We start from the raw sequence: 26142 nt of genomic DNA, 5'->3' as shown, positions 1-26142 counted from the left end.
TTCACATCTGCCAGACTTTGACCAGGTAGGCTGATATTCTTGGGGTCAAAGTACAGGTGCAGATTCTGTAATTGGCTCCAGTCCATGAGCTGAGGGCTGCTTCTCTCTTCCTGTTGTGTGGGATGGGCCTCACCTGATACCTGCTTCTGAACCCAGGTAGGGAAAGGAGTGCTTTAACCACCCCAATTAAACCACGAATCTGTTAAGCAAGCTGGCAGGTAAATGGTTGAGCATCGCTCCAGGGGCCATTTCCCTTCAGGGCTTGTGGAGCAACAATGTGGGCTCTGTTTCCTTTCTGTCCCACCTCCTTCTGTAGGAGGACTGTAAAGGGAATAACAATTTGCTGTTGCTATGGGTTATTGCATTATTGTGATATTTGATGAATCAGAACTTTGTATTTTCTTTGTGTTTTTTTCCTTCATCAGCTGTGGTCTACTTCTTCCATAATTATTTTGAGTGGGAAAATATGCAATCTGAAACATTGCTTTTCGTTTCCATTTAAAGCATACTTTAATATTAAACATTAGATAAGCAGGTTGTTCTTGGAAAATAAAGCCACGTGTTTGAATTATTGGTAATATTTGCTGACAGTTCCTTTTGACTTTGACCCAACTTTGCTCACAAGTTCACTTAACTAAAAAATAAACTTGTTTTTATGTCAAACTACCATGAAATAGAGGGGGGAAAAAACACTTCTTGTATACAACTCTTTTCTTATGGTACTTAAACTTGAAATATAGGCCTCTGCTTCTGTTTACTGTTTGTGCATGCTTACCACTTCAGCAAAACAGGCCAAAATATTTCAGTGCAATTAACTGGAAGTAGAGAAATATAAAGTATGCATTCAAAGTCTGGGGCTGAATAAGGTAACAGGCATCTTGTAGAAACTGTGCAACACTTTCAGGAGCATTCTGAGGTTATGGAAACTTTAGTTTTAAACAAGAGATTTTTCTTTCAAACAACAGCGTTCACCATTTCAGCAGCATATTATGACTTCCATAATAAATAGAGCAGGGTCCTTCTAGACAGGATACCTATTAGGGCACAGCCCCTGGTTAATGCTTAAATTACTGGCACTGAATGAGGCAGCAAACTTGTGGAAAAAGTCATAAAATGCATGGCTGAGGACTAAAGCTAAGAATGCAGGTATAAAGGCTATTTGTGCTCTAATTCAGAGTACTTGACTTTATAGTATTCTTTTAAATTGTAACTGTTTTTGATGCTACAAGTGCTGGACTGAGATGTGCTAGGGAGGTCTGGCGTGCGTGTTTGTGTATATGCACACTCTTAAAATGGATATATTGGTCGGTCTCAAATCTGTACGTAATTCTTTTCTCCTCATCCAAACTGTGTTGTGTCCATGCTGAGAGAACTGAGGTGGAAGGGATCTGGACCACCTCAGCCTTCCTGAGAGGTACAAGAGTAGGCTGATGCAAGACTGCTTCCACTCCATGTGGCACATGTGATGGCAAGTGAACTAGGTGCGTCAGTAAGACTTCTTACAGTGCAATGTCACTTCTTCAAGGCAGAAGAGCAGTTTTGGTGGCTTCTTGCGTTATATAGCCTCATTAATGCCCCAAAAGCAGTGGACAGCACGCGTGGTCATGATATGTAGCGCTTGGTTCTGGTGATGGTATCCACCAGGAGGGCAACTGCCTTGTCTGAAGTGAGGAAATGAAAGCAAAGATTCACTTTTCCTAACCTTTTGATTCTTGGAGGTGGATGAAGCTTGTGTTTCCAAGGCAGATGAGCATTGACATTGCAGTCTTGACAGTGTTTAGCAGCTTATTTCCTGTCTGTCACAGAGCAGTCAATGTTTCAACATTGACAATTACAATAGATGGCTGCAAGATCGGAAATGAACTTCTGTGCAATGCCATTTTCAGATATAAGCTGTTGCTTAGGGTATGTGTCAACATACATGCAGATAGTGAGCGATTCTAGAGGGACTGATGGGAATCAAATACACCAGTCAATGCTCAGTGTGCACTGGGCCATGCCACCTTCTCTGTTCAGACATGGCTTTGAGAGGTACAAGGTGGTAGCAGAGAAGCTGGAGGCATGCCTCATCGCTAGGCTTCAGACCTGTACTCCTGCTGAATGAGATACCTAGGAAAGATTATTGCCCAAATCTTGTAGGCAAATCTACAGCTTTGCGTTAGCCCATCTGTGATGCCACAGATTACCACCCACTGAACTGTTAGCTGTGTGGTGGGGTAGAAGGAGGTAAGTCATAAGACACAGGATGTCATAAAGGACCTCATGAACAGCAGGCAAAGGAGAGGTGAGTTAATGTAGAAGCAGAATAAGCAGTATAGTTAAAAGCCAAAAGAAAATGAAGCATCAGCTGTCCTATTGGAAGTGTGTGTACCATCAGGTGTCCTTATGTTCTGATTTTAAGTGAGGAATTAGTCATGGGTAGCAGAGCAAATCCTGAGGGAGGTGAAATGGCTCCTGCAGCTGCCTCCTGGAGTTGCTCATCTCATGCATTCTGGAAACCCCGCAATGTCTGCTGGTGGACAGATGAACATCAGCCTGCTTCCCTCAGGAGTCCCTGGCCCATGAGCTCAGCTGAGCAGGGGCCAGGTTGGTCCTGGGCAGTAAACGTACAATAAGAGCTAGCATGGCACCAGGAGGCAGCTGCGGGTCCTTGGTTGGGTTCTGCCTGGATAGTTTGTGGGAGAATGGTCCTCCATCCTGTGCAAGCCCTGTGCTTGTATGTAGTATGGAAACAGTTGTTAAAGGCAGTATTATAGAGGAAGGCATCATCAGAAGCTTCTGCTGTGTAAATATAACCCAGTATTGTGGCTGTGATCATCTGCTAGCTCACTCTTGCTTTATACCACACTAAAGGCAGGAGAAAAAGTTACGGGTCAGTAGCTCTCTTTCTAGTATCAGTTTTGAAATCAGTGGTGACTTCTCCATTGAGTTAACTACTACGAGCAAGCCATTCTGACATAAGGCAAGACAGACATCCAACAATTACATTTATCTGCCCAGAGTTTGAGGAAAGGCTTGCAATTCCTCTTAAGTATTTGAGGTGATGATCAGCTGGTGAGGGTTGGGCACACCTTGGTGGTGTGCCTGACCCCTCTTCCAGAAGTTCTGCCACCATGGCGAAGATGAGAAGAGAAGCAGCACACTCCCCTCTCCCTAGTGCAGTTTGCATCTTCACACCCTAACTTCACCTAGGCTGGCTTAGTGCCAGCTGCTCTCAGGGGATTTCTTGGCTGCCTGCTGAGGGTGACTGTAGCTCACTGAACAGAGGCAGAAACACTGAGTCTATACACAATACATATAACAAAAATGGGCAAAACTGCAGGAGAGCACACAAATTTAAAATTTGTGTTTTGGATGAGTAGCTACCAATTACATCAAGAACTACTTCTGCAATTGCCATTGAAAGCTCACTGCAAGTTGTATTTCTTTTTTTGGCCATGATGCATCAGCTTATTGAATTAGTATTTGTAAATGTCACTGGGACTTGAGGGTTGAGGACAAATAATCCAGTTAAATAGCTTGGTTGCAAGATGTTGGGTGTGTAGTGGTCTGGCCTAAATATGAACTTCTTAGGGGATGGAGCATGAAATTAGAACTATAGAGGGAGGGCTGTAGAAACTGCCATAGTTGGTGTGATAACGATTAATCTCCTCTCTTGCCTAACTGATAATTGCTGCCTGTGTTCCCTTCACCATGTGAGGTGAGTTGAGAACCTCTGAATGGCTCTCATACTTTTGCACGGTGTAAGTGTTGACTTGCTGCATTACGCTGGCCTGAGCACTGGGGCACTTGCAGATCAATAGGTGAGCTAGCTAGTTCCGGGGAGCTGGAAACAGAACAGATGAGGACTCCGTCCTTCCTTTTGTGCAAGGCTTTACAACTAAGTGGCTTGAGTATGTTCATAAAAGGTTATGTGGGTAATCAAGTGAGATGGAGAGACAGAATTAAACACTGGTTTCCTTGCATTGCAGCTGAGCTGTAAAGAGGAGAACCACAACCTCTTCCAGTTTTGCTTTATGCAAACCTGTGAATAATAGCTCTAGTTGTTTACAAAAACTGGGCCTCTTGGACAAAGTAGTCAAATGAGGTCTCAGGCTGTGGATCCATGCTTTGTGCAAAAATGGCAGCCATGGTGGCAGGGTGTGTTGCACAAGGGGCTTGGCTAGCAAAATCCGTCTTTCAAACACCTTCTGTGACAGTGGAGTAGCTGCCTGTGTTTGTTTGCTCCTGGTTCTAGTTTCCTCAGCTGCTATGAATGATTTTCCACATGAGGCTAAGAGATTTGAGGTTTGTGGGACTGCCTGAAGAATTGTGACATTAGTGGAAGGGACTTGCATCCAAGGTGACGGTAACTTTTTAGTGCCATGTCTGAGACAAATGACCACTGAAGTAAACCACAGTTTCAGCTGTCAGGGGTGTAATTGCAGACAGAAGGACTAGTTCAGACTTGTGTTCAAAAACAAAATCCCGAGTGTAACCTTTTTATTGAAACCAGATGTTTGCGAAAGGCAGGAGTTATCTAAGAAGGTACATATTTAAATGTGCATAGCGAAGTGTCAGTTGTCAGCTATTCATTTGAAGCCTTATATATAGTCACCCGTCCATTTCTCTGATAGTGGAATATTATCTTGGATATGTTGTTCCCTTAGCGCCAGTCCAGCTCTGCTTCAGGAGGATCAATTCATTCCTTTTCATGCTTATTTTCCCCTGGCTTACTTGCAGTATTATCAAATAGTCTGAGTTCTCCCTCCTGAAAATTTGCCAAAGGATAACTGTTCTCAGCACTGGGATAAACATGAAAACCACTTGTAATGTTTTAAGACATTCATTGGTGTATCAATTTTTTGGTCTACCAATCACAGCCCGTTATTTTCCTAGATCAGCATCTTCTCAGCGTACCAGTTATACAGTCCCCCAAGCAGAACTGTGTACATTTTGTTTGCTAACAAAAAGGGCGCAACACTTGGCAGCAAACACTTCTCAAATTTCAGTGAGCCTCTGACAAACTTTTATCTATACATTTTTTTAAAAAATTCTGGAAACTATGTTCTTTAAGCTCAAACAATAATGAAAAACACTTGTTTGTAGAAACCTCTGTGCTGCGGCACGGGAGGCTTGCCTGGAATTCCCTGGCTCAAGAGAGGGATTCACAACTCACAGCAGAGTTGAGGAGGTGAGCGCCAGGAGGCAAGCTGGGCTTCCCAGTGCTGGGCAAGCTCTTGCTGTAGTAAAATGTTGCCTGCTCAGCAACTGAATGGCCCTGGTAGATGACTGGTATTCAGTTTTCTCATGTACAAAAGCAACTTTTGAGACCTTCATGCTCCAGCAGCTCTGATGCAGTGTACCACCCACAGGAGATGGTATGAGGAACTGACACTTGGTCTTGACTTGGGCCTGTTCTAGAGGAAGTCAGCTCATGCGGGCACTGACTGCTGCACAGACTGGGCCCAGGGCTTGCACCAGTCCAGCTCAGGGTCTGGTGTTCAAAACAGCATTTCCCTTGCTGAGTCATTAAATGTTCCTCATGTTTGTTGGTGCAAGGTAGAATGGGATGCTAGGGGCAGTGGTATTTCAGACCAGTGGTGGGCCAGGTAGTCCTGACCAGGGGCTGGATGCCCTCTATACCTCCTGTGGGGATGGACTGTGTCTCATCTCATGTATTCAGGGACATACACAGCTGCCTTATTTCAGGAATGGGAACAAGAGCTCTTGTATGTACAGCTCTGATCTCCGGACCATTTGGTCTTGATTAGAACAGTAATTCATGTGAAATTCATGCACTGTAGTTCACGGGTCCAAATAAATCTGGTCATTGGTCAGGTCCCTGCAGTATAGATGCAAGGAACTAATCTGGGCAGAATGCTGAACGGGAGTTTGTGTCTTTGTTGTGACTGTGGCATGGAGAGCTGTAGTTTCCATCTTCCAGAGATCTGGCTCTGGAAACAGTGCGTGTGGTTGCAGTCGAGATTGATTTCAAAGGAAAAATGCCAGCAGCAGATGAAAAGGAAAGGTGATGTTTGCTTATCAGCTGCCCTGGCTACACCTGTATAAATGTGATTGCCCTTACATGCAAAAAATAGGAAATGAGTCTGAAACACTGCTTCCCAACTTTTCCCTGAATCGGTCCCCTACTTACATAGGGACCACCTGCCTTAATAGGAGAAAATCCTACTGCCTGTGCCAGCTCTTCCTTTGCAATTTGACCTGACAGGTGAAGCTTAGGGAAAGCGATTGAGTCAGTGGTTTGGGCATCCAAGAGCTAAATTACGTCACAATAAACCGGACTCCTCAAAAGAGGTGAAAGAAACCACAGTCATCTCAGCCCCTTCCACATACAAAGCCCCTCACAAAGTGAGACAGCACATGCTGTAGGTGATAAGACCTATGCATGCTGACTGGTATTCCGGTTGCTGGCATGCCAAATATGTGGGATTTGGCTCCTGACCCTGCCTTCCCCTTGCTCTTCTGTAGCCACCTGCCTGTGAAATTGGCCAGAGCATGCTGGAGTGCAACTGGGAGAACTCTGCCATCAATGTTGGCAGCAGATGTGAATCTTGGGAGTCAGGACATGAATTTGTCCTTTGTCAAATTGTCAAATGGTGTGTTCTCCACATGTGCTAAGTGATTTACATGTGGTGAGATTGGGATCTGTGACCTCGTGGCCCTGGTAGTGCTCTGCAATGCACACAGGCAAACAAAGCAGTTTTAAGGATATCTGCTTTAGTTTGCCAACTAAACACTAGTTTAGTGGTCATGAACTCATAGTTGTGTAAAGCATTTTTTATTGGGCAGTTGACAGGAGGAGACTGTGTTCAAAGGGGCATTGTGAGTCATCTTTTGGTGACATCAGAACCTGCTTTCTACGTGTGAAAGCTGGAGGTCAGGAGTCTTCCTGCTTTCAAGATAGCAGTAGGTTTTGGTTTACAAAACAGCATCTCTGGGATACGAATGAGGCATTTGACAGCCTTGATAGAGAAGTTGTTTGGGAATCACAGAATCGTCTAGGTTGGAAGAGACCTCCAAGATCATCTAGTCCAACCTCTGTCCTAACACTAAAAAGTCCTCCACGAAACCATATCACTAAGCTCTACATCTAAACGTCTTTTAAAGACCTCCAGGGATGGCGACTCAACCACTTCCCTGGGCAGTCAATTCCAATGCCTAACAACCCTTTCAGTAAAGAAGTTCTTCCTAATATCCAACCTAAACCTCCCCTGGTGCAACTTTAGCCCATTCCCCCTCATCCTGTCACCAGGCATGTGGGAGAATAGACCAACCCCCACCTTGCTACAGCCTCCTTTAACGTATCTATAGAGAGCAATAAGGTTGCCCCTGAGCCTCTTCTTCTCCAGGCTAATGTTTTTCTCCAGATCACTTCCACGACCAAAAAGCCCTACTTTGTCTCAAGTAATCATTTTGTTAAGAACTGATATTTTTCAGAGACTTATTAGCAGTTTTAAAAACTTTTCCTTTTTAAATTGAAAGGACCAACTTTGGTATTTTTGGTTGAAAAATACTGGGTCACAATTACCTTCATTTTGACACATGACCTTATAATAAAGACCCTGAAACAAAATAAAAAATCTAAATATCTTGTGCTCAAAGCTTAAATAAACACAATGTGGGGAAGAAGGGTTATATTTTTCTCAGACTTTCATTTTTTCTTTAGGAAAAAAATGTTTTTCTTCTCAATAATTCTTTTGAAGCCTCATATATTTCCCTCAAGTAGGAGGACTTTCTCTAGTCCAGTTTACTATGGATTCAGTAGTAAAACTGTCTTCCACAACAGAACCTTAAAAATACTGTTCCAGGTGAGAAGGAAACCTGAGCCCGTCAGCCTTTCCATGGAATTACTCAAGCCAGAGGTTTTTTCTACATGATATAGGTATCTACTTTCTCCTTGAAGCTTTCTAGAAAGCACTCTGTAAGAGAAATTGATGGCCCCTCTAAACAGAGGGGTACAGAGACATGAGGTATGTGTGGTGGTAGATGTGAAGAGTGATGTGAAACAACTGGGGGCGTTTCCCCACCACTGCAAAACATGTGTGCCAGTAGGGTTGTGTATATCTAAGATCTCTTGTGATGGATATAAGGCTTTTTAAGCAGGCTGTATTGCCAGCAGTGTCACATCTGCAGGTTTTCCATCAGTCCAGGGTCACCAAGTGAGATTGAAATCATTCACGATCCCTGCCTGCTGTCTGTTCCACAGCCACCTGTTATGCGGGGTGGGCTGGAGTATTGCTGGCACCAGTGGGAGAGGGGCTTTGAGTGACTCTGAGATCATGGTGGTGATGACTTGTGGATGGGGAGGGAAGCAGTGGAGGCTGACCTGCTCCTCTGCTCTCCCACCTTTTGCAGGGCTTTATTTCAAGAGCTCTCCTCTGTCCCTTTGCTTTGGTGCTTTATTCTCCTCCTGTTCCCTCCTTCAGAGTCTTATCCTTCCCACTTTTCTCTCCCTTATTTTTCTGCTTTTGTTTTCAGTGCCAGTAGTTCAGTGAGATCAGTCTCAAAGCTTAAAACTTGTGAAAAGAGCCTGAGAGCTTTTTTTATTTGTTCCCTGTCAAAGCTCTTAAATTTCCAACTTAAGCTTTTGGAGGGGTATCTCAGAGGTGAAGACAACAGCAGGACTTGCGGGGACATCCCAGAGGGTTTGTTCTGGGAACATAATGCAGACTATATTGAAAGAGGCTTTGCATAGCAGTGCTCTCAAGCTTTTCCCTTTCTTTTAGAAAGGGTTCTTACCCTCTCACCCTTTCCTAAATTAAAGGCTGACCAAAGAGGTGCCTTCCAGCATGTCAGCATGCCCACTGCTGGTTGTTGGATTTGTTTGGTAAACCACTTAACTCTGTACAAGTTTTCCCTGCTCCTGAGCTGTTCTGCTCATGTGATAGTCGTTCTTGCCCTTCCTGCTGGGAGGGAGTGTGTTCATCAAGCGGAAAGTGCCAAGGCAGGTTGTGGGAGAGGAAGCGTGTTCCTAACAGGGAGGAAGAAGGCAGGGTGGAGACTCAGGCTTTGTGCAGGGTCCCCTCCTAGAATCATCTCCTTTCACAGTCCCTGCTGCCTCCTGCTTAATTCCAGGAAGTCCTTAACTCTTACCTAGTTTAAGTGTTGCCATCAGTAAGAAAACAGTGCTTAAACCAATTGCTAGTGTGTCTCCAGAAACTCTGAGGGGATCTTTGGCTTGAATCCAGTGCCAGCTGAGGAGCAGAAGATCACCTCCTGAAAGCTGGCCAATGCCAGTGTAGCCCCCAAAGCTAAGCCCAATGAGCAAACTTGTGTGGAATGGCTCCGTGATGCAAAACGTGATGCTCACATTGCTTAAACTTGAAAACTGGAAAATTCAGAGACAGCACCAAATATTTGTTCTGCTTTCAAAGCTGAGCATCAGGGAACCACTCCTTCAATAGTGGGTGTCTGTTCTCTGAGTACAGATGTGCTTATAGCACAGCTTTTGCCAGTGTTTTCCCTTCCTCATGCTTTCCACATGAATGTGTATGCAGCTTTCTACCCTTTAAATACGGTGTGAGGGGTGTAGCAGCTGTTCCTTCTCTAATACAGGTGGCAATAACATTCTACAAATTGTTTTCAGCCTTAACTGGTAAAGCTTGCCATGCAAGCTCTCCTATTTCTTGTCAGAAGCAATAAGTTGGAAACTGTTTTGCATTAGACAAAATACATTAGTCAAAGACACTTCAGCATATTGGTTACTTTCCTGTAGTATGCAAGTAATAATTCAGTTCTTAAAACGTTCCATCTGGATTTGGGAGGTCACCTGAGTTCCCACTGCAGGAATTCAGAGACAAGTTGGTGTGAGGTAGCAATGCTAACCTGTACATGAAGTGACAGATAGCATCGTGTTGTTCATGTAACTAGAAAGAGCAATTGACTTCAGTCTGGAATTTGGGATGTGGGTCTCTAAAAGGGTGAAATTTTTTGAAGTTTTAACCAAGTCTTTTACTGAAACTTTTTGAAGCTACTGTGGCTTTGGTTGTGTGTGGAAACCTTATTTCTAAGCCTTCAGAGGGGACGACATGTAGAGGAAGTCAGAATGGCCAAGACGAAATTGCGAAAGTTTCAACAGCAGTTTGAGAAAAATGCATTCTCTTTTACCACACCCTTACCTCCATCATATTTCAGACAGCACCAAGAATTGGAAAATGAAGTCAGGTGTCAAGCCAAAAATAGCCAGATTCATCAAATGAGGAAAAGATGAAGTGGTGACTCAAACAGTTGAAGAGCATGTGGTAAGCTGACAAATTCTGGGGTAAATCACAGGAAGGCTGACATGGAGTTGCTTTTAGGGGTTAGAAAAAGGTAATAAAACTAACAGCAATCAATATAGTTTTATGAAAACTGTTTTGTCAAAAAGTCACAGTATACTTCTTTAAGATGCCACCTGATAGGGGTGATAGTTTTGATGTTTACTTAAGCATACATCTATTCAAGTTTCTATAAGGCGAGTGAGTTTGTTCCACAGGATATTCTGAGTAAAAACAAAACTAGAAATATACAAAACTAATTAAAGACATTAAATGAATTGCAATCTTGCTAATTGTCATACTTTTTAAAGCAATTACAGGGAGAAGCAATCAGAAAGGACATTCCCAACAGATATACCAAAGGGCTTATTCTTGGGCCCAGAGCTGTTCAGTCACTTGGTTTTTGGCTTGAGAGCAAATATTGTATTTCACTAGACAAATTCAATGATGATACAACCATTGAAGTAGTTAAAGGACAATATCAAGGACAAAGCTGTTCTTCAGGGTCCTCTGGTTCATCTGGTAAACTAATCTTATTGAAATAGTGTTTTTTAAATTGCCAATCAAATTCAAGGTATTTACAGACCAAAAATGTACTTTTAGTCATACTGTATAGATGGGTTTGTGAAATGCAATTTCCCTGTGAGTCAACCAGGCTTGTTGTTTTAACAGATAATCAGCTAAGCATGTTCTCCCCATGTGATACAGCACACCTGAAAGCAAATGCTACTGTCTTGGATTAGAGCAGATCGCTGAGTAGAGGTCAAGGAGGTGATATTTCCATGTGTACAGCATTAATGAGACTATTACTGAAATATAGTGTCTGTTTCTGGTGTTTACACACTAAAAGGATGTTGACAGATAGGAAGAGAATGTCCTAGCAGCACAAGCATGGGTTGAACCATGCTGTCTAAAGAGAGGCAGGAGAAGCGAAGTCTATTTAGTTTCTCAAACAGGAGATCTGACTGTCTTCCACCAATACCTGAAAGCAAAGTTATTTAACAATCAAACTAGCTATGGATACAGCAAGATCTAATGCATAGATGCTGAAGGTGGACAAATTCAGATTAGAAAACAGGAAACAGACAGATAAAAACGCCTTTTGCTTTCAGCATCAGCAGCCAACCACTGAACCTGGGATGTTGGGCTTGCTTGTCAAGTGAAGTCTGTGAGCAAGCCCTGAGCCTTTCTGAAGAACATAAGATGCTGGCAAATGAGTTTGTGTGAGGCACAAGCGTTGTGATAAAATACTGTGGCTGATACAGTTCAAGCATCTGAGACTTGAGAGAGCTTACTGGTTTCAGTGGCTCTAGCCATAAACTGATCTTTTTTTTTCTTACATAATGTTAACAATTTTAAGTAAAAATAGTCAAGGCCTGCAACACTGGAACACTGGATTGTTTCCAGGCAGTGGTGTAGTGGAACCTGGTTTGACCTGAGCATCTGAGGTGGAAACGGCAGAGCAGGCAGCAAGAGCCATCTTTCATCTTGCAAACCACGTGTGAAGCTCCTTGGGGACACTGCTCCTAACTACTTGTCTGGTACACCATATTTAGTTTAGTCTTCCTGCTAACTTGATGGCTTTCAGGATCTAACAGTCTTTGTCACCTAAGGAATAATGATGAAGCACTTTCACCGTAGCTGATCAGCTGAAGACAGCCTTTCAAGAGGGCAGTGAAAGCACAAAGTACTTAATACATTGGAAAATAACAGTATGTCTCTTCTGTGGGTCTATAAGGTACTGATTATTTGTCAACTTATGGTTGGTTTTCAAATTCAGCATGCCATCAGAATATAAATGTTATAGAACACAATATCAGCCAAGCTTGGGGAAAAATATTCAGAACAAAGCATGGGATGAAACTTTGATCTAGTTAGACATTTTATGGGTGGTAAGGTAGCTTGGTGTATTGCACTCATAGAAGAAACATGGGAAGAGAAACTCTTCCCTTCCTACTCTATGAGGAAGAAGTTCTGTGCATAAATACACTAGAGACTGAAAGGTAACTGATATACTGTACATGTGTGCAGAGAAATCTGGATCAGAGTGAACTTCTTGGACCACAGTGGGATGTGAATCCTAGTTGTGGGCCAGTGACAGTTGGTCATTGACTGAAAGTACTGGCTTGTACACATGCAAAGCAAGAATAATCTCCAGTCTGAAGCTTTCTTCCTACATAGATGCAGTAGCAAAACAAATGCTAGGTACCTGGCTGCACTGGGACGCAAGAGGTGACATCTATATATTAGGCAGCATCTACAGACTGAAAAATCAATTCCTTCCTAGCTTAGGAGAATATCCTGTGGGCTGAAAGGAGTGTGGTAGCAGGCATGCTTATCTGAACAGTATGGTTTATATGAAGCAATTGCACTTTGTAGAGTATGTCATGTGGTGGGTATGAAGTAGGAGTAAGGGGCAGGGGTCACTGATCCTCTCTGATAGGGAGAGAGGAGCTGAAAGAGGAGTAGAGGGTCATTACTCAACACAGAGATAACTGACTTTCTCATAAATGGCCTGTCCCCCACCACTGCAAAAGTCAGCATGGGCAGTTTATGGAGCTTCTCTGGCATATGTGAACTACAATGGTGCAATATGTGTAAGTATCTATCCTGTATGCAAGTGCTTTGTACCTGAAGCAACCCTGTTAAGGTGTCAATGGCCAGAAACAAATACACTCAAAAAGGCTCTTGATCCCTTTTGAAGGGCCTTCCTATTAATTCCAGCACACACAATACAGGGCAAGTTCTTCTTGCACAGGTAGTGTGTAATATCTCATGCTTGATTGTGTTTTGACTACTTGGGAGGCTGGGAGAAACTTGACTTTACATCTAGTTTTTACTCAGATTAACCTTTCAGGTAGAATAAATCCTACAAGCAGAAGGACCTCTGATGTTAATATGATGGTGCCTATGCTAGGATCAAAATTTTGATGGGGTGACATTTTTTGTGTATTCACAGCTATGCTAGCCAAAGTCTAAAGTAAATTTATGGACTGGAGTCCTGCATATCCTTTCATAGCAATGATATTGCCCATATATTCGTTCTGCTTTATTGGTCTGATTTTAGAAAACCTTGTTCTGACAATTTCCTTACTGCTTGGCTTGGCATTCCCAAGCATCATGTTAACTTTCCACAGAGGAAAGTTTAGAGCCATCTCATTTGGGTCAGCTAGGGAATTCAGAACACTGCCTGGCTGTGTTGAGCCAGGCCTACATTGCCTCTTTATATTACCACAGCAAACAGCATGACTCAGGGAGAAGATAGTTTAAGCACTCCATCTAAGTAAAATAAATGGAAACATAGATGGTGAGAGGCAAAAACTTTAACAGCAATAAAAAGAGAGGGAAGGCTGATAGGAGCAGTCAACAATTTCATTTCTAGTTAGTTGGCATATTCACTGTGAGAGAAAACAGGCAATAATTGGGCATGCAGCATTTCTTCAGACTCACTTGAAAGGCTGTCTGTTATTTCAGTTTGCCTCATGAAAGCAATTGCTTCTCTCGGAGACCTGTTTGTCACTTAAATCTTTATACTACTATACCTCTATCGTTATGGCACAGAAAGTCATTTCTGCAGGAAGTGTTGACGGTGGGTGATTCTGGCTTGGCCATTGTTTTATTTGTGGGAGGCAAAGATGCTGAAGACTGAAGGAAACAACTGAAAGGGAGAGTAAGTGAAAGCTTGTTCTAATTTCCAGCCTAAATGTACTACAGCCCAGGATACACCCCTTTTCAGGGTGTGAGAATAATACTGTCATCAGAAGTCAGTTGCTATTTTATGCATGATGTTTCACCACTGAGGGTGTCCATGGGAGTCACTCAGACCCTCCTCTGCCCTCCCTCTGCTCAGACCCAGTTGATGGGTGTCTGCAGCAGGTCCTGGCCAGCACAAGCTGGTAGCTGCTGAGGAGAGCAGTCCCACCCTTCCTCCTGCTCCTGCCAGTGTTGCCTGGCTGGGAGCAGCTGGCTACTGCACTGCTCTCTCTCCAACATTCCACATGGTTATTTTTAACCCAGATTGGCATCTTGATTCACATCATGTGGCCTCATGCTTTTGCCAGCAGAAATGGACTGTGGAGTTAACCCCAGCTTTGGTGAAAGCGGCCTCCCTGCAGCCCTCATCACCCTGGGTAGCTCATCTCAATTTGCCCTGCAGTGTCCTAGGTGGGGGGCAGTGCCTGGCACAAACACTTCTCTGCCTGTGCTGGAAGCATCTCCCCTGGTAATGTGGAAGGTGGTATTGTTTTCTCCTACTGCTGTGGCACATGAGCATAGGCTCATATTGTCCAGAACAACATACATAGGCTTGGGATGAGTGAAAAGCTATTGGATCCCACAGCGCATACATAACTTTTCAGATCTGCTAGTAGAGTCCAGGTATTTTTCTCTGCTTTCCTAATGCTTTTCACCACAAAATTTCACCAAATTTCTTCTCATAGGCTTCAAAACCATCACACCCATGACAGTCAGGGAAAATAATTTCCCCCAGTAAATAACTGTTAGCATTGAAGAACTGTGGGAATAAAACTCTAAATGGGAAACTGCACCAGAAGTACACTTCTGCATGGAATTTGAATATTCTAGTTCTGAGTATGACTGCTGACCACAACAGGCTCCAACCACAATCCATCCCCCCTGTGGAAGTCAATAGGGGTAGGATCCGTCTCATCCAACTTCAGAGGTCAGCACTATGTGAGGCTGTATCTGGAGCAGTCAGACAGACTCTCTTTGAAGCCAGGGGAGAGTAAATGTGTTTTGGCACTAATCTGTCTCATCTATTTTAGATTTGTCTGAAGATGTGGTCTGACTTCTTTTTCTGGACAGCCAATCAGCTGCCAATAATGAGTTCAGATTTGGATATCTACATCTCAAGTCAGCTGATATGTACCTTCAAACTTTCCAGTTACTTCACCTGGCTCTAGACCAGGCCTTGGCAGATCAGCAGTTAGTTCTGAGCACTCACGTAACTGCGACGATAACCTTTGAGTTCTTGCTTCGCAAGGTCTTGAATTAAATGGATGTGATGTTAGTGGAGATGTGACCACACATTACTATAGTTTACTGATGTACTTACATGTGTTGTTGCAAGCTGTTCAGTGATGTCTACCAGTGTTTCTATGCCCTTCATGACAAATTACAGTTTACAGTACAAGAATCACAGAATCCTTTATTTGGGAAGGCATCTCCTAAGCTCACCTAGCCAAACCTCCTGCTCAAATCAGGATGAGCTGTAGGATCAGGCTCTGTTCATTTGGTCTTAAAAACCTTCAAGGATGGAGACTGGGTGACCTGCTCCACTTCTTGGCTGCTTGGCTGTCCCTGTGGGGAAAATGACTTTCCTCATATCAAGACAGAACATCCCATCCTCTGTCAGAACGCATAACCTTTGTGTCTCATCCTGCCACTATGCATGTTTGTGAAAAGCCTGGCTCAGTCTTCTTATCTCCTCCTTGTAGGCACTGCGGGGCTGCTGATAGGTCTCCTGAAAACCATCTCTTCTCTAGGCTGGATGAACCCTGGTCCCTCAGCCTCTCCTTGCAGGGCAAGTGCTCCAGCACCAATCATTGTGGTGGCCCTCTGCTGAGCTCCCTCCAGGCTATCATTGTCTTTCCTGTACTAGGTGGCCCAAAACTGGACACACTGTCTAGATGTGCTCTAATGAGCACAGAGCAAAGGGGAATAACCACTTCTCCATATATGCTGGCCATGCTCCTGTTGGCGCAGCTCGGTGGGTTCCCAACCTGCACTGTTTGCTTGGTAGGATTTTGGTGGTAGTCTTGTAGTGATTGAGAGTCGTGGGAAGAATTAGCAGTTGTTGTTATTAGGTATCATTAAGCCATGAATACCTTCAGAGATTAAAAGTCTGTTGGTATTTATTGGGAATATCTCCCTAAAACAAAATGCTCACCAGGATTCATTATTTAGCTTCAAAAAAAAAAGTCTGATGTGGAAACTCTTTACAGCTCAAATAAAAAAAAAAAAACAGCTAATTATGTTTTCAGAGATGTTGATGATCTCTCTTTGGCAGGAAAGTTGTGAAATGCTGAGGTGTTCAAGCTCGTTATGTGCAGTCTTTTCTTTTTGGCATTCAGCAGTGCAGCACATGAACAATGCACCGCTGCCATTGCATTCAACCTTGTGACTTCCTCACAAAGTAGAAATGAGTTGTACTTGCCGTTTAAAAGGAAGCAGCTCTTGTGCTGAAACACAGCCACCTCTGGCCTAATTTTAGCTGTCAGGCATCCAGACCCAGTTTTGACAATCTACAATCCTCCCAGAATGGGAGAAAGAGGTCCTTCCAGAGGTTCCTTCATTTCATCTCTTTCATACCTATTTCAGGGTGAGAAGTGGCTTGCCTGTCTTCACTGACCCAAACATCATCTAAACAGTCAGTCCAAGTTATTAGTCTTTAATAGAAACCCAGGGCTAAAATCCTAGCTAAAGCTAGGCCTAGGCATTACTTTTCAAGTGCTTCTGCCCCTAGCTCATTGTTGGGAACTGAGATTCCTTCTAGGTTTTTCTCCAAACTAAAGCCTCCAGGCTATTCCTTATATTGCATGAAGGATACTTTGGAGACATGGAGATGCTAAGGGGGTGGCAAGAAGGCAGTTGTCTGCTTCCTCCTTTAGTCCCCCCTTTGCCAGGATATTTCCCCCCCCCATTTAAGTGACTTCATAGTCACTGGGGAGGTGAAGAGGGGTTGTACCTAGCATTTCCATTCCCACCACCTCACATCTGTGGATCATCCTTGCAGTGGGGCAGTAAACACCCCATAGAAAAGAGACCTAACTTATTTCACTAGAGAAAATGCTGCTATTTAGCTACTAGGACGCTTAAAATTTATGTCAGTAGAAACGGTACTAAAATCTCCCTTATTTCCCCAGCCATGCCTTTACTACTCAACTTGGCTACTATTTTCAGTGATGCAGTCAACATAGCTGAAATGCAACAGTTTCCTTCAACACCTCTGCAGACATCTAGATGAAACCCAACTCTTAGTGAGTTTTGCTGGGGGATGAAGGATTTGGGGTTTTTGTCATGTACGGTTCTCAATAGATGAGCTAAATTCTCACACTGGGGGAAAAAAATCACCAGTGTGTGTGCAGCACAAAGCAAAATGATGGCACCCTGGGATATAAAACTGGTGGTTTGTTTCTAGCCTGTGGGGATTCTGGCTAGGTTGCACCATTCACAGGTTTAACTAAGAGCATTTCAAATAAAGAATCTTTAATGCCGAACAGAAACTTTAGTTGTGTTTTGCTGCATATTGAAAAACTCTCTTGCACAACCAGCTCTCAAAAGCAAAAAGTGCTGCAGGCTCCTGTCCCAACAGCTGGCCCCTACCCCAGTCCTTCCTCAAAGGCACCTTGGTGCTTTGGTTAAAAGAGCCACATGGTAACCTAAGTGACAGCAAATCTCAATTAAGACTTAGTTTTTAGCCTTCAAACTATCCAATGAGTTAGTCTCGGGGATTAAGGAAAACAAAACCTTACTGATGGCTGGATAAAATTCACATTCCTTTCAATTGTGATCATCCTACATCAAGGAAATGTTGGCAGTCTCCTAAGGTATGCCTGTGAAAGTTATTATATTGCTTTAAGTAAGTTAAGAAAAAAGGAACCAAGAGCTATAGCACAAATGTGTTATATAAATCTTCATTGGGATCACTGCTGTTTTTATAAAAATAGATTGATCAATGTTGGGTCCCAGTGGGCAACCTTTAAAAAAGAGCACATCAAATGGGGAGGCAAAGCTGTAGGTCTCCACCCCCATTCTGGCTCTTCTCCTCACAAGAGACAGCTATGTCATCTCTAGCCATAAAAGAAATTGAAGAATGTCTGTCTTGCTAAAGGCAGAAAAGGAGTCCTTTCCCCCTCTCTGCTGGAGCAAGCCATATCCCTGCAAAGCCATGTCCCAGGCCTCGAAGTGAGCTGCATGCCTGAACGGGGGCTTAAGGGGGCAGTAAAACATTCCTCTTACGTTGGGGGAAGTTGTCCTGAAATAGGAATCATAGCTACATGGCACCTTTATTTAGCTATTTAATTACTGTGGGAACGTTGTAATTTGCTAGCTAGATCTATCAACAGTAAATTCTTAATTCTGAAAGAAGGGGAAAGTTTGATGTTCAGAGGGACTTTCTGAAGCACAGTATCTCCTAGGAAACATATGTGGGATACTTCATTTCTAGTGATGCTTCTTACCCTGAGTACTTACACTTAAAAGAGCAGTTCAGCACAACGTTGATGGTGTGCAGTTCATGAGATTGCCCATTCAACATTTGAACCAGGTAAAAATGCACAGATTAGTGTGGTAGAAAATTCACTAGACCTTTTATTCCTTTTTCTTCAACAACGGTTGTTTGTTTGCAGCTTAGAAAATCTTGTTCTTGCTACTTTTACAGAATCACAGAATCGTCTAGGTTGGAAGAGACCTCCAAGATCATCTAGTCCAACCTCTGTCCTAACACTAAAAAGTCCTCCACTAAACCATATCACTAAGGGCTACATCTAAATGTCTTTTAAAGACCTCCAGGGATGGCGACTCAACCACTTCCCTGGACAGCCCATTCCAATGCCTAACAACCCTTTCAGTAAAGAAGTTCTTCCTAATATCCAATCTAAACCTCCCCTGGTGCAACTTTAGCCCATTCCCCCTCGTCCTGTCACCAGGCATGTGGGAGAATAGACCAACCCCCACCTCTCTACAGCCTCCTTTAAGGTACCTATAGAGAGCGATAAGGTCGCCCCTGAGCCTCCTCTTCTCCAGGCTGAACAACCTCAGCTGCTCCTCATAAGACTTGTTCTCCAGACCCCTCACCAGCTTCATTGCCCTTCTCTGGACTCTCTCCAGCACCTCCATGTCCTCCTTGTAGCGAGGAGCCTAAAACTGAACACAGTACTCGAGGTGTGGCCTCACCAGAGCCGAGTACGGGGGACAATCAGTTCCCTAGTCCTGCTGCCCACACTGTTTCTTATACAAGCCAGGATGCTCTTGGCCTTCTTGGCCACCTGAGCACACTGCTGGCTCATATTCAGCTGACTGTCAACCAGTATTCTCAGGTCCTTCTCTGCCAGGCAGCTTTCCAACCACTCATCTCCCAGCCTGTAGCGCTGCATGGGGTTGTCACCCCCCTGGTGCAGGACCCGGCACTTGGCCTTGTTGAACTTCATACAGTTAATCAGAAATCTGAGCAGAAATAATCAGTGCTATTGTTACAAAATGGTGTCTTATTTTCAGAAAGCTGTACCAGAGAAACATGAAACAGAATCCTACTGAGGTGTCCTGTGTTGAGTCATTCAGAGATCTGTTTTGGCAAATAAGAGTTCATCAGCTCAGATAGAAATGGCACTTGTGGAACAAGCAATTAATCAGAGGAAGATGAAGTGTTAATGACAGTGGATTTGTTTCCTTGAGCTGTGTTTTGGACTCATGTCTATGATGGAGTATGAGAGCAACAAAGACCTTTTGTGCGGTTATCAACCCCATGCTGCTATGTGGCAGCCAGTCACCCAAATCAGATTACTCAAAATGGTTTTGTTGCAGTTGTTTGCTATCAAAAATATTTTCTTCCATTCAGGAGCTTTTTCCAGCGTCTTTCTCTGGGACTCTTTACTTAAGACAAGGCCAGTAACATCCCTGTGTGAGTACAGGAAAGCTTCAGGAAAAAGGGTAAAGACTGTCACTGTGGCTGAGTGGCAGAGGGAGGAATAGAGATGCAGACACTTCATGGCCATGTCCTTCCTATAGCCAAGTTCCTGCACTGGGTCATGGTGTGTCTCAAGACTTCGTGTGAAACTTCTGAAGAAATAACATGCTGGTGCATCCCCAGCAGCCAAGCTCTACAAAGTAGCCTCCCTCAACTTATGAATCAGAGTAACTGGGGTCGTTTCTTGCTATTCAGATGATTTTATAAAGTAAGAAAAAAAAGAAAAAAGTCCTTTTCCCTTCTTTAATTCTCTTCACGACCAAATGAAAAAATATCCTCCTTTGATATTTCAGTCCTTACTACTCCTTGTCACCTTCTAGAAAAGCCCTTCAGTCCCCCTCTAGTAGCAAATGACCAGAGGAAGAAAGCCAACATGTTTAGGAGCTACCATGGAGAAGCAGAAAACATCACAGAGCACAGACCAGCTCTCATTTAAGCATCCCTAATAGCCACAAAATCCTCAAGATCTTTTACTGCTCAGTCTGAGCACATGGATAACGCAGCTGTTTCCATAACAAGTGAGGTCCAGAAACCAAGAGTAGGCTTTCTGTGAAAGATAAGTAGAAGATACAGCAGCAGGCCCTTGTTGGATGCTCTGAGACAGCAAAACCCATAAAGCTCAGGCATGAGATGGGAGGATCTTGATCAGTGTTTGGATGGAGAGAACACATGCACCTGATTTTCCCCAGCAAAACTCTCTAGGAGGTGGGTTTCATCTAGGTATCTGCAGAGGTATTGAAGCAGGTGATGTTCAGCTGAGCTGTGATGAGTGTGTCACTTGAGACTTGCTCCTTATATCTGGGAAGATGTCTGCGCTGCATCTCAGGAGTTTCTCCGACAAGAATACAGGATGGATCGATTATTGATTATAAGGCACATTGTGAGTACAGCTTCTTTTTTGGGCCTGCTCTCAAGAGCCATGTAGACACAAACACTGAGCTTTAAATTAGGGGGATTAAAAATTAATTGAAGATCATTATTTTTGCCCTGTCTGAATCTCTAAATCTTCTTGGAATCCGGTTGTTTAGACACCACCGCCTTTTTTTTTTTTAAACTGCTGACAGAGGAGAATTGTTGGTCTGGTCTTTGGCTGTTCTCAGACCCTCTGACATCCCACCAACCACATGCTTCAAACCAAATAATAGCAAATGGAGCCCTTGTTACACGACTCACAGACAAAGAACAGTCTCTGCTTTTCAGTTTGTTTCCCAGATGCTGCTGGAAGTGTTTTAAGTATTTGGTATTCATGATATGCTCTTTGGTTAGTATTTGATTCATTCAAGTTGTTTTCCACTGAGTGGCAAGAACAATAGTTTCCAGTTTCAATTCTTGAAAGTACAAATTCAAAATTTCTTTGAAATGCTAATATTTGCTTAAAATATGCTGTTCCTGGTAAAATGCCTACCACTAGGCTTGTATGGTAGATTGCTCAGAGCATGCTTTGTTCTAAAAAGGCCAATTTAGGTGAGAGAAACATAACAAGAATGATTTTTTTAAAGAAAAAAAAAAAAAGACACACAGAACAAACAACTACAACAACACCCTAACCTACAACCAAAGGTATTTTGAGTAGGCCTCAAATGATAAATTTTATAAAAAGATTATCATTATCAACTAGCCCACCCTGATTACTTGGCACAAGCTTTTTCCAGGTGCAAATAAAGCCCATAGGTATGGATTTAGCAGAACATAGACTAGATGTATATTTTAGAGCAGTAGGTGTATTAGGGCAGAAATCAGACATATTTTCATATTTTGTTCTTTTCTTGTTTTTCTTTTGCTTCTGTTTTGTTCTTCTCTGTTGCACACTGTGCAGATCAAACTGCATTGCATAGTGATAGGAAGATTTGCTTTTGGGGTGGGTAGAACAACTGGCAGAAGGAATCAATAGGGACTATAAGGAGGGTGAAGGAGAATGCTGTAACTTCCCCAAACTATTTTGCTGTTCCTCATCTCCCTTCCCTCTTGAAATACAAGATTCCCCCTTCCGTATTTATGCTCTTCTCTTCACCTCTGTCATGGGCTTGAATTTTGAATGTTCATGCTGCAAGATACTGTATCTCACTAGCATTCAAAGCTTGGTCCCAGCCCATTCATTTATCACCACTATCAGAAGCAGGCAAGTCCTCTAAGCCACAGTGGCCCCTGGCATGGAAGGAGAGTCAAAGCTCTTTCCAAGAGGCAATGTGGCTTGTCTGATGAAACATAAGCTATTATTATCTGCCTTATTTTGTTTTCCTTAGAAGCAGACAAAAAGTCTGTATTCTAGACAACTGGCTTCAGTACTACGCCCCCGTGTCCATCCTTGGTCAAGCTTGGCCTGCTGTTTATATGATGCTTTTAGCAGAATGGATAACTTTAACTGACCCTGTGAAGCAATATTGCCTCAGAGGAACCCTCAGCACCATGAGCTGAATTTTCCATCTTTCTGTTATTTCTTTGTTTAGTGAGGGCTGTCTGGAGCTGGTAGATATGGACTTCAGCAACCTACAATAAGGTTGCTGAGGGCTGCTTTTCATGAGGCTTGACCACTACACAGGTGTGTCCAGCCTTTCCTTGTCCTCCTGACTGTATTGCAAATCCTGACAGTTTGCAAAAAGAGAAGACAAGGGAACCCTCCAGGGCAGTAGAAGCAATAGTCCCTTTTTAGTAATCATGGGGTGTTGCTTAACTGAATTTAGTCTGCAAGCATTGTTTTTAACTGAAGAAATTATTCCTTGAAATAGGGTGAAAGCGGACAGAACAATTCATTTCTGCTTACAACACACAGTGTTACCCAAGTCATGTCCTATTGTCATATCTTATTGCACCCTGGATGGTGTTTCTGAAAGAGGTTGGACTGTGTGGTGCAGGTCACAATGTAATATTTTCTGAGGATTCATGTTTGGTCTCTGTACAATCAGAGATCAGCTGTGAACATCTGCGGAAAGTGAAAGAAAGAGCCATGTACCACTGACACAGCTTTGTAGTCATTATTCAAATAACATTTGCAGATGCTTTTTTTGCTATTTTTTTCTTTAATCAAATCCCACCAGCATTAGAAAACACTTTGCCCAACACCACAGACTAGCAAAGTAGCAATCATGTTACGTTCCTCAGACGTTATGAATCACATAAAGGAAAAAAAAATCATGATAAAAATTCAACCATGTGAAAAATCTATAGGTTAGAAAGCCTAGAAATGAATAAGAATGATGAAACAGACCTATGTTCAAACCTGTGCTTGCAAAGAATGATCTCTTTTATCTGCAAAAACTCCACTTTAAAATTATATTTGAGCTTTTTCACATCCCAAACCTTGGTTTAGAGAACTGCTAGTATGTCCAGTATGAAACAGACTTCTCCTTTTTATTGCTGAATATACAGTAATGAGAAGCTTCCTGTCTGATAAATACAATAGATGAGATAATTAAATGCTGATGATCTGTTTGGTAATGCATAGCTTGCGCCAAGTAAGGATGGGCTTTCTCCAGAAGAACTTATAATGTTTTCTCTCAGCAAGTGGCAGGTGGATGAAAAAAAATTATTTCAGTAAATTTTATTTCAGAAAATATTATTTCAGTAAAACAGACCATGGTGGTAAAGTGACAAATAATCCAGCCTTTAGCAAGCACAGAGTTCACATGGTTTGGCAGGGTTGTTCAAAACCCATCAGGCTGGTGCATGTCTAAGCAAAGAGAGACCCAACCAGGCTCAAGCTGGGCTTTGGGGTGGCAGCAAAAGGCACAGCCAGGGGGTCACTTACCTAGCCAGAGGTGCTCCCAATTCCCTCTACCAACCCTTCTCACTGTGTTCCTTGAGTCCTCCGTGAGGTTAACACAGCCCAAGGAGACCACGTTCTCCCAGTGGTTCATCAGGGAGGACTTAGTTGTAAGTCCTACGTTTGTACTCGGGCCCCTCTCTTTCTTGTAAGAGAGAAACCACAAGTGTTTTTCTTCCGGTTTTAGTCATTTCCTTTCAGCTTGGCAAACCTTGTTGTTTTTTTTTTTTACAAGATCTCTCAGATATTCAGGCTGAGTGCTCCTTGAATAAGGGAGCCCACAGGGAGTGGTTTCTTTAGGCACCACGTTCAGTGCAGATATCCTGAGTAATAATTTCATTATGATTATTTACTTGGCAGCCCCAATTCCTGACAATATTTCTACCCTTGCTTCAGTGCTAACAATTTTGAACTGCTGGAGAGTCATATTGTAGGTTTCAACCCTGCTGTGCTGCATGAGGAAGAATGGCCACAGTCTGCCTGGCTCTGCACATCTCAGCGCCTCCCCAGGCTATAGTCAAGGGCAGCAAGAAGTGCCTTGGTGCTTCAGGACCCTCACTCTCATTGTCGCGAATGATGAAGAAGTTGAGAGCCTGAGTTGCTTTAAAAAATAATTAAGGGATAGCAGGAGTATGGTGGACTGAGGCTTCCTTCCCATGCATGGATGGAGGTTTGGCTTGCACCTCATCATCAGCATGGAGATGGGACAAGACCCCATCTAAATCAACAAAGTGGGAAAGCATGATTAGGCGTACACTGACAAAATTCCTATTATTGGTCACAAAGCAAAGAATATCCAACAGAGGAGGGAGCATGAGAGGATGAGGGAAGGTTCACTCCTTCTCTTGCCTCTTTTGAAGTCCTTTCTTCAGTTCCGAGCCCAGTTCATAGTCTCCTGTGCCCTTTGAGGCACTGCTGCAGGTGTTTTGGTTGTCTTGACTACAGGCATTAGTAATTTCTAGAGAAACAACAGATGTAATGAGATGCTGACAGTAGGCTCTTCAGGGGCTGTTTGCAGGGCCTGAAGTGAACAAGGTGTCAAGAGGAAGCCATGCAGCAATGCTGCCCTTCTAGCAGCCCAGCTGAGCAGGCAGGGGAAAATCTAATTAACTCAGGAGAATGGTGCTGATGTCCATCATAGGAACAATACTGAGTAACTGAGCACTCTGTATTGAAATTTTGTTCTTTACTAAGGTGTCTCAAAGCTCCCCACGCTGTGATGAAGCATGGATGAAGTGGGGAGAGAAGATGGTGTGGAAAGAGAGAAAGTGTGATGCAGTCAAAAGGCAATTCAATAATTTTTTTGGTCAAGGCAAGCTCCAAAGAGCTGTGTCAGTGAATGGGAAAAACGAGCCAGACCTCTGAGGTCAAAGAGGTGGGCTGAGGGGGAGTGGGAAGCACCAGGCTCCAACTGGCCACTAGCAAGAAAGCTGGAGTTAGCAAGAAGAGAAGGAGAGGGGGGAGAGAGAGAGGCTCATTCACTGCACTTCAGCTTTTTTGTCTCAGTGCACACCACTTCAGAGTGGGATACTTGCTGGGGTGCTTCTGGTGGAAGAAGTACAGAGGGTAAACTTATTAATTTCTGCATGCCTCGCAAATTCATAGAACCCAGTCAGTCTGTCCCCAACCCTAATTTGCTCTGAAATGGATAAGCAACCACAGCCGATTTATTACCTTACAAAGAAAACGCTGTTTATGTTTTTATCTTTATTTAATCTGCTTGTTTGCTAGCCCTAGCCTTTTCCATCCATGACACATTTTTAACACTGTCAAATATTTCTAATCTCCAGACTAGTCAGCTCCTCACCTACGTAAACACAGTTGTTAAGTCGCTTGTGGAACGTTTTACCGAAGAGCAACGTTTGCATCTGAGATAGGAGGAACCAGACCAAGCCCTGTGGTCACTAATGGCCAGCAGCTGGTCACACCAATATCTTTCCTGAAGTCACATTTTCCTCGTGCTTCATAGGTCAAGCTGGCTGCAGCTCCTAGCCCCATCAATGCTGATTTATTACTGAGGTGGCAAAATCAAGACTTCAGGACTTCACAGATGCAGCAGGCCGGCCACAATGTCAGCTCCTACATTTCCAAGCATGACCACACATACCAAAGTGACTTGCATCTGCTTTAACCTGGCTGTGAAGTGTATTAGCTGAGCTTTCTGGGCCATCTTCTCTGCCACGCTGGGCTGCTGTGGCTGAAACTGAAGCTGTGGCAAGAAAGACTCCTCCAGATTTTGCAGCTTTACCTCCTTGGGTAGTGAATCAGAGCCAGCAGGCATTTCAGCGCCTCTGTGGGCCGTGTTTGGAAAGCCTGATTCCCTCAGAAACGAAACTTCCTTAACAAAAGCAAGAGCCACAGCCATGTATTAGTGCTGCAGGTGCACATTACTTCTAAAAGAACAGGACAGGTAGAAG

The 26142-nt window shown here is 43.4% G+C and overlaps 1 protein-coding gene and 1 long non-coding RNA gene across 3 annotated transcripts in view; one reads left to right on the top strand and one right to left on the bottom strand.

Annotated features, from left to right (window-relative positions):
• Positions 1-23892, bottom strand: part of NEDD9 (neural precursor cell expressed, developmentally down-regulated 9) — a 98281-nt gene extending 74389 nt beyond the window's left edge. The window contains exon 1 of the mRNA XM_040548728.1: positions 23711-23892. The gene's annotated coding sequence lies outside the window, so the exon portion shown is untranslated. The remainder of the gene's footprint in view (positions 1-23710) is intronic.
• The window catches only part of LOC121065736, a 49314-nt gene that overhangs the window by 10285 nt on the left and 12887 nt on the right, over positions 1-26142 (top strand). The window lies entirely within an intron of this gene.

The sequence above is a fragment of the Cygnus olor genome, chromosome 2 (genome assembly GCF_009769625.2).
Source record: "Cygnus olor isolate bCygOlo1 chromosome 2, bCygOlo1.pri.v2, whole genome shotgun sequence".
NCBI classification, from domain to species: domain Eukaryota; kingdom Metazoa; phylum Chordata; class Aves; order Anseriformes; family Anatidae; genus Cygnus; species Cygnus olor.
This window is presented reverse-complemented; position numbering and strand designations above follow the sequence as displayed.